The sequence below is a fragment of the Microtus oregoni genome, unplaced genomic scaffold (assembly GCF_018167655.1).
Source record: "Microtus oregoni isolate MIOR12 unplaced genomic scaffold, Mior012 000005F_ref0000423, whole genome shotgun sequence".
Lineage (NCBI taxonomy): Eukaryota > Metazoa > Chordata > Mammalia > Rodentia > Cricetidae > Microtus > Microtus oregoni.
Window position 1 is genome coordinate 30,746,071 of NW_024543064.1, and position 12,683 is coordinate 30,758,753.

At 38.8% G+C, this 12,683-nt stretch overlaps 1 protein-coding gene across 7 annotated transcripts in view; it reads right to left on the bottom strand.

The window, feature by feature from the left end:
* Scmh1 (Scm polycomb group protein homolog 1) overlaps window positions 1-12,683 on the bottom strand; it is a 130,794-nt gene that overhangs the window by 75,542 nt on the left and 42,569 nt on the right. For all 7 annotated transcript variants that reach the window (XM_041651516.1, XM_041651511.1, XM_041651509.1 and 4 more), the window contains exons 3-4: window positions 1,564-1,626; window positions 843-866 (exon numbers count right to left, since the gene is read on the bottom strand). The gene's annotated coding sequence lies outside the window, so the exon portion shown is untranslated. The remainder of the gene's footprint in view (window positions 1-842; window positions 867-1,563; window positions 1,627-12,683) is intronic.

Below are 12,683 nucleotides of genomic sequence, written 5' to 3' on the forward strand. Positions count from 1 at the left end.
TCAGAGTCACAAAGTAACTAAACGGCAAAGCCAGCTCTCCGCAACCCAGGAATTCTGTTGGACTTCTGTAGTTTTCTATTTTGTTATTTTCTGTTTTGGAATTGACAGAAAATAGCTTATAGAAAGAAATGGTAAGAGGAAAGAAGTAGATAATGATTATAGTATCGTTGAACACATGGAATTATGGTAACAAAAGATATCAAAATATTTGAGCAAAATTTGGTAAAAGTATGAGTATGTGAATATGTAATATACAGGCATCACAGGACGCTAAGAAACTGACTGGAGTTTATGCATAAACCACTGACTAAGAACTATGAGTATTGGTTTTATTCCTCAAATCTTATTCCTAAAATAAACTATGGAGGATGAAAACCAAATGTACTATTAGTTTGACTTGTTACTTAAATAGGTATGTTTGCATTTTTCTGTAGTTTATAAATGAAAGAAACCTTTACGTTTAATTTTGGTTCAACCTATCTTATGAATAATTTCTTTTAGAAAAATGTCACTAAACATATTATGAACAATGGCCAGGTTTGTTTTAGCTAAGACTTGGAAGATTAAGAAGTTACTTCCAGTTTGGTTAGTTTCCTGTTTAACCTATACTCTAGGTAATTAACCACACCTCTTCCCTTTTGTTATCTTGGTCTATGTCCTCCTGATAAGAAGGGCCTGATAGGCCATCTAAGGTAATTACACACTAATTAGGCAAAGAGTGATTTCCTAGATTATGAAATAAAGACATATGGAGTTCTTTTCCTAGTGGATTAAAAACTGCTTACAATCAAATCTCTGGTCTAGTCAGTCCCCTTATTTAACAGAAAAAGAAAATATCTTACCTATCTCCAGGATGTTAGCAGGTCCTATTCAAGAAAACAAATGTTAAACCATAGGTCATCATGATGATTTTAACAGAATGATAGAAAGGTAAAGTTCAGGCACAAAACAGTGGTTTGAAAACTTATCTACTACAATCATCTCATTTTAAAAGAGTCTCTTGATAACAGTAGAAGTATGTAGAGCATTTGTGGGGGTTTGAAAGAAAATGGCCCCCAAAGGAAGTGGCACTTTCAGGTCTCTTTTTTCTCAGGCATCCCTCAGTGTGATGGTCAGATGTAAGACACTCAGCTATTTCTCCAGCACCATGCAAGTCACTAATCTCCCATCATGATGGACTGAACCTATGAACTGTATGTGAGCTCCCTCGATTAAATGTTTTCTTTATAAGAGTTGCTGTGGTCATGGTGTCTCCTCACAGCAATAGTAAGCCCTAGCTAAGACAGCATTCAATTTTGTCTTCCTTCTGAGCCTAAACAAAATAAAAATGCAGAGGCTGAGCAACTGTGCTTAGAGCAGTAACACTAATTTGGGATTATTTATGCTCAGAATTTGGGTTTCCAGATCAAAAGAAAATATATTGCTTTTGACAAACACCTCTATAAATGATCATATATTCCTTTGATTTAACCAGTAAATTAATTGTAAATCAGACCTTTAAGGATAACTATTTTATGGCAAGAGATTGGATACAATTTTTCATACTAACTAGTTTTTTCTTACCTTGATACTGAGATGCAGACTCTGACAGCTGATCATACTTATGTTTTCTCACATCATTCCAGTCTATTGTTATAGAAAGAGATAAGGATAAGTCATGAGGAAGGAAAATACAAAATTCAATACTTGAGGCAGTATGCATTAATAGTTCTTAATAAAGAATGCACCTTGGAGATTTCATTCTAAGCAAATAATATAAATACAGAAAAAGATTTTATTTTAAAAGGTTCAGCATTGTTTCTAAGAACAGAAAAAGACACGAGTTTCAGGATTTGGTATCATCCCTTGGTTCAGGTTTGCTTGAGTTGGCTCTTTCTTTTGGTATGCTCCTGTTCCCTCCTTTTGGAAAGGGAGTGCTTTGTTGTAGAACACTATTTTAAGGTGTCTTACTTTTGTTTATGCTCTGGTACATTTGCTTAATGATGTAAAGATGTGTTGCTTTTGTTTATGCTGCATTTGTTAACTCTGTGAAGCTGTGATTCTTTGCCTGTCTAAAACACGTGATGGTCTAATAAAGAGCTGAACGGCCAACAGTGAGGCTGGAGAAAAGATGGGGGGGGGGCTGGCAGGCAGGCTATAAATAAAAGGAGAAATCTGAGGAAAGGGAAATAGCAAGAGAATAGGAGAGGAGGATGGGAGGATGCCAGGGGTCAGTTACCTAGCTACACAGCAAACCACAGAGTAAAAGTGCAAGTAAGATATATAGAAGAAAGAAAAGGAAAAAGCCCAGAGGCAAAAGGTAGACCAGATAATTTAAGAAAAACTGGCAAGAAACAAGCCAAGCTAAGGCAGGAGATTCATAAGAAAGAATAAGACTCCAAGTGTGATTTGAGAGCTAGGTGGCATCCCATCCCCTGCCCCCAAAATGCCAAAAGAGTAAAAAGAGTAAAACAACAAACTTTTGGCATTCCAACATGGGCTAGAGTAACAGAACACACTACAGCAGTGTTTACTATGTGCCACTGTATATTGGAAATACATAAGTTCTTTATAGGCATTCACAGTAAGAGATTGCCTGAGTCTCAGAAAAGACTGCACTTACTCCTTTGAACAGCTTTAGATCTGTTAAAGACTAGGCGATGTTTTTGAAGTTGGACTAAATGTATTCTGCCTTATCAGATTGCCAAAAGCCTATGGGCAGGCTTAAGGTAATATATTTGGATGTCAAATTGGCAAGGAGTAGACTGTCAATGGTTATTATTGTCAATTTGATTAGCTCCAGGGTCACTTAAAATATTAGGAATGTCTTTTGTTTGTTTGTTGTAGATCGGGTTAAGTTGAGAAGACTCTCCATCAACCAGCAACAAATGTGGGTGGTACCATTCTATGGGCTGGTTTCCTAGACTGAATGAAAAGGAGAAAACAAACAATGGCTGGCAGTTCAGGCCACACCAGTCAGAACAGGTATGAGCCCCACCTTTACTTGGAACCCTTCTATTCCCTCGGTTTGGATCTCAAAGACTCACTTCACAGACACCCCTTTCCAACTTTATAGCCCACTACTCCTGCTGTGCCCCTACCCTAGTCCATCTCTAGCAGATATCTACTGCTAAGGTACAGGCCACACCAGCCAGAACAGTTAAGAGCCTCACCTGTCATCTAAACCCTTTCACTCCCTGGGTTCTGAACCCAAAGACTGAAGTCACACATGCACGTGCAGACACATGGACACACATACACACCTGCCACCTCCTATAGGGGCAAATATCCAATGCTCAAGTGAAGGTCACATCAGTCAGAAGAATAGAGATCCCTTTGACTAAAGGCTACACCAGGCTAGCTATCAGAAGTCTAGTCACCTATCTACAGACTTCCTGCTGGATCAGAGGCCATGTTGACTGTCAGAAATACAACCAGAGAGCAGAAGACCTAAGAGGAAACAGAAACCAAGGAACAAAACACCAATCCAACAAAAATAAACTCAGAAATTGGCTCCTAGACCTATATTGATCTCAAACCCAGATGCCTAGACACTAGTGTGAAAACACAATCAATAACAGTCATGACAATGTGGTGCTACCAAAGCCCAGCTATTCCAACACAGCTGAAGCACAAGAAAACAACTTTAAAACCAATTTTATGAAGATGATAGCACAGCAGTCCTTAGAGAGGAAATGAATAAATGCATTAAAGAAATACTGGAAAACAGAAACAATTGGAGTTAATGGATAAATCTCTTAAAGACACTCCCCCTTAGAAAAACCCAAACAGGTAAAGGGAATGAAGAAAATTGATCAAGATATGAAAATGGAAACAGAAGCAATAAAGAAAACACAAATTGAGGGAATCCTGGAGAGGAAAAACCTAGGTAAGAGATGGGGAACTACAGATGTGAGCATTACAAACAGAATACAAGAGAGAGAAGAGAGAATCTCAGCCATAAAAGATATGACAGAAGAAACTGATACACTGGTCAAAGAAAACATTACATCTAAAAAGTTCCTGACACAAAACATCCAGGAAATCTGGGACACTATGAAAAGACCAAACCTAAGAATAATAGGAATAGAGAAGATAACCAGCTCAAAGGCACAGAAAATATTTTCAACAAAATCATAGAAGAAAAATTTCCTAACCTAAAAATGGAGATGCCTAAAAAACACAAAAAGCTTATAGAACACCAAATAGGATCAGGAAAGAAAAGTCTCCTAGCTACGTAATAAGACACTAAACATATAGAACAAAGAAAGAATATTAAAAGATGCAAGGGAAAAAGGCCAAGTAATATATAAAGGCAGACCTATTAGAATTATACCTGAATTCTCAATGGAGACTCAAGAAGCCAGAAGAGACTGAGACCACAGATGCTAACCCAGGCTAGTATACTCAGCAAACTTTCAATTACCATAGATTGAGAAAACAAGATATTCCATGACAAAGTCAAATTTAAATAATAGCTATCCACAAATCCACTCCTACAAAAGAAAAACTCTAACCCAAGAAGGTTTACATTCATGAAAATACAAAATAATCTCACACCAGTAAAACCAAAAGGGAAGAGCACACAAACACACACACACACACACAATCAACATCACTAGACAAACAACAGGAATTAACAATCAATGGTCATAATCTCAGTAACAATGAACTAAAATTCCCAACTAAAAAGACATAGACAGAATGGATGCAAAATTAGGATCCATCCTGCTTCATATAAGAAACACTCCTTAACTTCAAAGATAGACATTACCTACGAGTAAAGGGTAGAAAAAGATTTTCCAAGAAAATGGACCCAAGAAGCAAGCTGGTATAGTCATTCTAATATCTAACAAAATAAACTTCCAATTAAAATTAATCAAAAGAGATGGGGAAAGATTACTTCATACTCATCAAAGAAAAAATCCATCAAGATGATGTCTCAATTCTGATTATCTATGCCCCAAATGCAAGGGCACCCATATTTGTAAAAGAAACATTACTAAAGTTTAAATCACACATTGAACCCCATACCTTAATAGTGGGAGACTTCCATGCCTGACTTTCACCAATAGACAGAACATCTAGACAAAAACTAAACAGAACTAATGGAGCTAATAGACGTTACAACTTAATGGACCTAACATAACATTTCACCTAAACACAAAAGAATATACTGTCTTCTCAGCAACTTTGGAACATACTCTAAAACTGACCACATACTTGGTCACAAAACAAGCTTCAACAGATACAAGAAAATTGAAATAACCCTCTGTATCCTACCAGACCACCAAGGATTAAAAGTGGATCTCAACAACAGAAATAACAGAAAGCCTACAAATTCATGAAAACTGAGCAACTGCCTACTGAATGACTACTGGGTCAAGGTAGAAATAAAGAAAGAAATGAAAGATTTCCTAGAATTCAATAAAAATAAGTGCACAATCAATCCAAACTTATGGGACACAATGAAATAGGTGCTATAAAAACAAATAGGAGGACCAATGGAACCGAATCGAAGACCACATATCAATCCACATCCCTATGAATACCTGATTTTTTATAAAGAAGCAAAGAATATAAAATGGAAGAAAGAAAGCATCTTCAACAAATGGTGGTTATAACTGAATATCAACACACAGAAGAATGAAAATAGATCCATATTTATCCCCATGCACAAAACTTGAAGTCCAAATGGATTAAAGACCTCAATATAAATCCGACCACATGTAACCTGATAGAAGAAAAAGTGGGAAGTACACTTGAACTCATTGGCACAGGAGACCACTTCCTAAATATAACCCCAGTAGCACAGGCACTGAGAACAACACTTAATAAATGGGACCTCCTGAAACTGAGAAGCTTCTGTAAAGCAAAGAAAGGACACTTAAGACAAACAACAAGACAAAATGGTACCCTACAGAATGGGAAAAGATCTTCACTAAACCCACACTGGACAGAGAACTGATCTCCAAAATATACAAAGAACTCAAGAAAATGGTCATCAAAAGAACAAATAATACAATAAAAAAAATGGGGTACAGACCTAAACAGAGAACTCTCAACAGAGGAATCTATAATGGCTGAACGATACTTAAGGAAATGCTCAACACCCTTAGCCATCAGAGAAATGCAAATCAAAATAACTCTGAGATTCCATCTTACACCTGTCAGAATGACCAACATCAAAAACATTGATGACAACTTATGCTGAAGAGGATGTGGGGTAAAGGGAGGGAACACTCCTCCATTGCTGGTAGGAGTGTGTAGACTGGTACAGAAACTTCTGATATCAATATGGCGATTTCTCAAAAAATGAGGAAACAACCTACCTCAAGACCCAGTAATACCACTTTGGGTATATATCCAAAGGATGCTCAATTGTACCACAAGGACATGTGCTCAGTTATGTTCATAGCAGTATTATTTGTCAGAGCCAGAACCTGGAAACAACCTAAATGTCCCTTGAGTGAAGAATGGATAAGGAAAATGTGGTACATTTACACAATGGAGTACTACACGGTGGGAAAAAATAACAACATCTAGAAATTTGTGGACAAATGGATGGATCTAGAACACATCATATTGAGTGAGGTAACTTAGACCCAGAAAGACAAGTTATCATATGTACTCACTTATAAGTGGCTTATAAGTAGACATAATGCAAAGAAAAAACCAGCCTACAATTCACAATCCCAGAGAACCTAGACAACAAAGAGGACCCTAAGACAGATATACATGAATCTAATCTACATGGGAAATAGAAAAAAGACAAGATCTCCTGAGTAAATTGGGAGCATGGAGACCTTGGGAAAGGGTAGAAAGGGAGGGGAGAGGAAGAAAGGGGAGTGGAAAAATATATAGCTCAGTAAAAACAATTAAAAAAAGAAATTGGCGCTAAGAGGAAAATGCATAACACTAAGTGCATTCATAAAGAAATTAGGGAGATCGCCTACTAGCAATTTAACAGCACATCTGAAAGCTCTAGAACAAAAAGAAGCAAACACACCCAAGGAGTAGACAGCAGGAAATAATCACACTGAGGGCTGAAATCAATAAAACAGACATAAAGAGAACAGTAGAAAGAATCAATGAAACAAAGAATTGTTTCTTGAGAGCATCAACAATATAGACAAACCTTTTTTTTCAAACTAATGAAAAGGCAGAGAGTATACCCAAATTACCAAAGTCAGAAACAAAAAGGGGACATAACAACAGACACTGAGGAAAGTCAAAGAATCATTAGGCCAAACTTCAAATATCTGTACTAAGATGGGTGGTGGTGGCACACGCCTTTAATCCCAGCACTTGGGAAGCAGAGGCAGGTGGATCTCTGGGTGTTGGAGGTCAGCCTGGTCTACAAGATCTATCCCCAGGAGAGCTAGAACTGTTATACAAAGAAACCTTGTACTCCACAAAATTGGAAAACTTAAAATAAATGGACAATGGTCTTGATAGATACCATTTACCAAAGTTAAATCAAAATCAGATAAATAACTTATTTATTTTTTTCCATTTTTTTATTGAGAAAAGGAGAAAAAAAAAACAAGTTTCCACCTCCTCCCAGCCTCCCATTTCCCTCCCCCTCCTCCCACCCTTCTCCCCCTCCTCCCACCCTTCTCCCCCTCCCCCCACTCCTCTCCCCCTCCCTCTCCAGTCCAAAGAGCAGTCAGGGTTCCCTGCCCTGTGGTAAGTCCTAGGTCCTCCCCTCTCCGTCCATTCCTAGGAAGGTGAACATCCAAACTGGCTAGGCTCCCACAAAGCCAGCACATTACGTAGGTTCAAAACCCCGTGCCATTGTCCTTGGCTTCTCATCAGCCCTCATTGTTCGCCATGCTCAGAGAGTCCAGTTTTATCCCATGCTTTTTCAGTCACAGTCCAGCTGGCCTTGGTGAGCTCCCAATAGATCAGCTCCACTGTCTCAGTGGGTGGGTGCACCCCTCGTGGTCCCGACTTCTTTGCTCATGTTCTCCCTCCTTCTGCTCCTCATTGGGACCTTGGGAGCTCAGTCCAGTGCTCCAGTGTGGGTCTCTGTCTCTATCTCCATCCATCACCAGATGAAGGTTCTATGATGATATGCAAGATATTCGTCAGTATTGCTATAGGATAGGGTCATTTCAGGTTCCCTATCCTCAGCTGCCCAAGGAACTAACTGGGGACCTCGGCTTGGGCATCTGGGAGCCACTCTAGGTTCAAGTCTCTTGCCAACTCTAAGGTGGCTCCCTTAACTAAGAATTGTGGTTCCGTGCTCCCCTATCTAACCTTCTTTTATCCCAATCCTCCTTTTTCCCCAAGTTCCACCCATTCTCCCCTTCTCCCTTTTCTCTCCCCTTCTCCCCTTACCCCCATCTCACCCCACCCCCAAGATCTCAATTTTCTCCCCGGCAATTTTGTCTACTTCCCATAGCCAAGAGGACAATTATATGTTTTTCCTTTGGTTCACCTTCTTACTTAGCTTCTTTGGGATCACCAATTGTAGACTCCGTGACCCTTGTTTATGGCTAGAAACCAATTATGAGTGAGTACATCCCATATTCATCTTTTTGGGTCTGGGTTACCTCACTCAGGATAGTGTTTTCTATTTCCATCCATTTGCATGCAAAATTTGAGAAGTCATTGTTTTTTACCGCAGCGTAGTACTCTAATGTGTAGATATTCCACACTTTCTTCAACCATTCTTCCATTGAAGGGCATCTAGGTTGTTTCCAGGTTCTGGCTATTACAAATAATACTGCTATGAACATAGTTGAACAAATGCTCTTGTCATATGATAGGGCATCTCTTGGGTATATTCCCAGGAGTGGTATTGCTGGATCCAGGGGTAGGTTGATCCCGAATTTCCTGAGAAACCAAAACACCAATTTCCAAAGTGGTTGCACAAGATTGCATTCCCACCAGCAATGGATGAGGGTACCCCTTCCTCCACAGCCTCTCCAGCAAAGGCTATCATTGGAGATTTTTATTTTAGCCATTCTGACAGGTGTAAGATGATATCTCAAAGTTGTTTTGATTTGCATTTCTCTGATCGCTAAGGAGGTTGAGCATGACCTTAAGTGTCTTTTGGCCATTTGAACTTCCTCTGCTGAGAATTCTCTGTTCAGTTCAGTGCCCCAGTTTTTAATTGGGTTAATTAGCATTTTAAAGTCTAGTTTCCTGAGTTCTCTATATATTTTGGAGATCAGACCTTTGTCTGTTGCGGGGTTGGTGAAGATCTTCTCCCAGTCAGTAGGTTGCCTTTTTGTCTTGGTGACAGTGTCCTTTGCTTTACAGAAGCTTCTCAGTTTTAGTAGGTCCCATTTATTCAATGTTGCCCTTAATGTCTGTGCTGTTGGGGTTACACATAGGAAGCGATCTCCTGTGCCCATCTCCTGTAGGGTAATTCCCACTTTCTCTTCTATCAGGTTCAATGTGTTCTGACTGATAGTGAGGTCTTTAATCCATTTGGACTTGAGTTTTGTGCATGGTGATAGATATGGGTCTATTTTCATTCTTCTACAGGTTGACATCCAGTTATGCCAGCACCATTTGTTGAAGATGCTTTCTTTCTTCCATTGTATACTTTTGGCTCCTTTATCAAAAATGAGGTGTTCATAGGTTTGTGGGTTAAAATTCGGGTCTTCTATACGATTCCATTGGTCGACTTCTCTGTTTTTATGCCAGTCCCACACTGTTTTCATCACTGTAGCTCTGTAATAGAGTTTGAAGTCAGGGATGGTAATGCCTCCAGACAATCCTTTATTGTATAGGATTGTTTTGGCTATCCTGGGTTTTTTGTTTTTCCATATAAAGTTGATTATTGTCCTCTCAAGATCTGTGAAGAATTTTGATGGGACCTTGATGGGGATTGCATTGAATCTACAAATTGCCTTTGGTAGAATTGCCATTTTTACTATGTTGATCCTCCCAATCCAAGAGCAAGGGAGGTCCTTCCATTTCCTGGTATACTCCTCAGTTTCTTTCTTCAATGCCTTAAAGTTCTTGTCAAATAGATCTTTCACTTCCTTGGTTAGAGTTACCCCAAGATATTTTATGCTATTTGTGGCTATCGTGAAAGGTGAAGCTTCTCTGATTTCCCTCTCTGCTTCCTTATCCTTAGTGTATAGGAAGGCCACTGATTTTTTGGAGTTGATATTGTATCCTGCCACATTACTAAAGGTGTTTATCAGCTGTAAAAGTTCTTTGGTGGAGTTTTGGGGGTCGCTTATGTACACTATCATATCATCTGCAAATAACGAAAGTTTCATTTCTTCCTTTCCAATTCGAATCCCCTTGATCCCCTTATGTTGTCTTATTGCTATTGCTAGAACTTCAAGCACTATATTAAAGAGGTATGGCGAGAGTGGACAGCCTTGTTGTGTTCCTGAGTTAAGCGGGATGGCTTTAAGTTTCTCTCCATTTAATTTGATGTTAGCTGTCGGCTTGCTGTATATAGCTTTTATTATATTTAGGTATGACCCTTGTATCCCTAATCTCTCCAATACTTTTATCATAAAGGGATGTTGAATTTTGTCAAATGCTTTTTCAGCATCTAATGAAATGATCTTATGGTTTTTTTCTTTCAGTTTATTTATATGATGGATTACATTGATAGATTTTTTTTTTTTTTGGTTTTTTGAGACAGGGTTTCTCTGTGGCTTTGGAGCCTGTCCTGGAACTAGCTCTGTAGACCAGGCTGGTCTCGAACTCACAGAGATCCGCCTGCCTCTGCCTCCCGAGTGCTGGGATTAAAGGCGTGCGCCACCACCGCCCGGCACATTGATAGATTTTTGTATGTTGAGCCAGCCCTACAACCCTGGGATGAAGCCTACTTGATCATAATGGATAATTTTTCTAATATGTTCTTGGATTTGGTTTGCCAGTATTTTGTTGAGGATTTTTGCATCGATGTTCATGAGTGAGATTGGTCTATAATTTTCTTTCTTGGTTGAGTCTTTGTGCGGTTTTGGTATCAGGGTAACTGTAGCTTCATAAAAGGAATTTGGCAATGCCTCTTCTGTTTCTATATTGTGAAATACATTAAGGAGTATAGGTATTAGTTCTTCTTGGAAGTTCTGGAAGAATTCCACATTGAAGCCATCTGGTCCTGGGCTTTTTTTGGTAGGGAGGTTTTTGATAACCTCTTCTAATTCTTCGCGACTAACAGGTCTATTTAGATTGTTCACCTGGTCCTGGTTTAACTTTGATATATGGTATTTATCTAAAAAAGTGTCCATTTCCTTTACATTTTCCAGTTTTGTGGCATATAGGCTTTTGTAGTAAGATCTAATGATTCTCTGAATTTCCTCTGTGTCTGTGGTTATGTCCCCCCTTTCATTTCTGATCTTATTAATTTGCAAATTCTCTCTCTGCCGTTTGATTAGTTTGGATAGGGGTTTATCAATCTTGTTGATTTTCTCCAAGAACCAGCTTTTTGTTTCATTGATTCTTTGTATTGTTTTCTGTGTTTCTATTTTGTTGATTTCTGCCCTCAGTTTGATTATTTCCAGTCTTCTACTCCTCCTAGGTGAGTCTGCTTCTTTTTTTTCTAGAGCTTTCAGGTGGGCTGTTAAGTCTCCAATGTGAGCTTTCTCTGTTTTCTTTAAGTGGGCACTTAGTGCTATGAACTTTCCTCTTAGGACTGCTTTCATAGTGTCCCATAAGTTTAAGTATGTTGTTTCTTTATTTTCATTGAATTCCAGGAAGACTTTAATTTCTTTCTTAATTTCTTCCTTAATCCAGGTATGGTTCAGTAGTTGACTGTTCAGTTTCCATGAATTTGTAGGCTTTCTGGGGGTAGGATTGTTGTTGAATTCTAACTTTAATCCATGGTGATCTGATAAGACACAGGTGGACACTGATATTTTTTTGTATCTGTGGAGGTTTCCTTTGTTTCCGAGTATGTGGTCAATTTTCGAGAAGGTTCCATGAGCTGCAGAGAAGAAGGTATATTCTTTCCTATTTGGGTGGAATGTTCTATAGATGTCTGTTAAGTCCATTTGATTCATTACCTCCATTAATTCTCTTATTTCTCTGTTAGGTTTCTGTCTGATTGACCTGTCCATTGGTGAGAGAGGAGTGTTGAAGTCTCCTACTATTAGTGTGTGCAGTTTGATGGCTGCCTTGAGTTTTAGCAATGTTTCTTTTATGTACGTGGGTGCTTTTATATTAGGGGCATAGATGTTCAGGATTGAGACTTCATCCTGATGAACTGTTCCTGTTATGAGTATAAAATGCCCCTCTCCATCTCTTCTGATTGATTTAAGTTTGAAGTCTACTTTGTTAGAGATTAGTATGGCCACACCTGCTTGTTTCTTAGGTCCATTTGCTTGATAAGCCTTTTCCCAGCCCTTTACTCTAAGTAGGTGCCTGTCTTTGTGGTTGAGGTGTGTTTCTTGTAAACAGCAGAATGTTGGATCCTGTTTTCGTATCCAATCTCTTAGCCTGTGCCTTTTAATACGTGAGTTGAGTCCATTGACATTAAGTGATATTAATGACCAGTGGTTGTTAACTCCGGTCATTTTTTTAGTCGTAGAGTTTGTGTGTTTCCCTTCTTTGATTTGTGTTGGTGAAGGGTCTCTAGATGTCTGACTTATTGTGGTCATTGTTGGACTCCTTGGTTAGTGCTTTTCCTTCTATTACTTTCTGTAAGGTTGGATTTGTGGCTGCGTATTGTTTAAATTTGTTTTTATCCTGGAAAATTTTATTTTCTCCATTTATAGTGAACG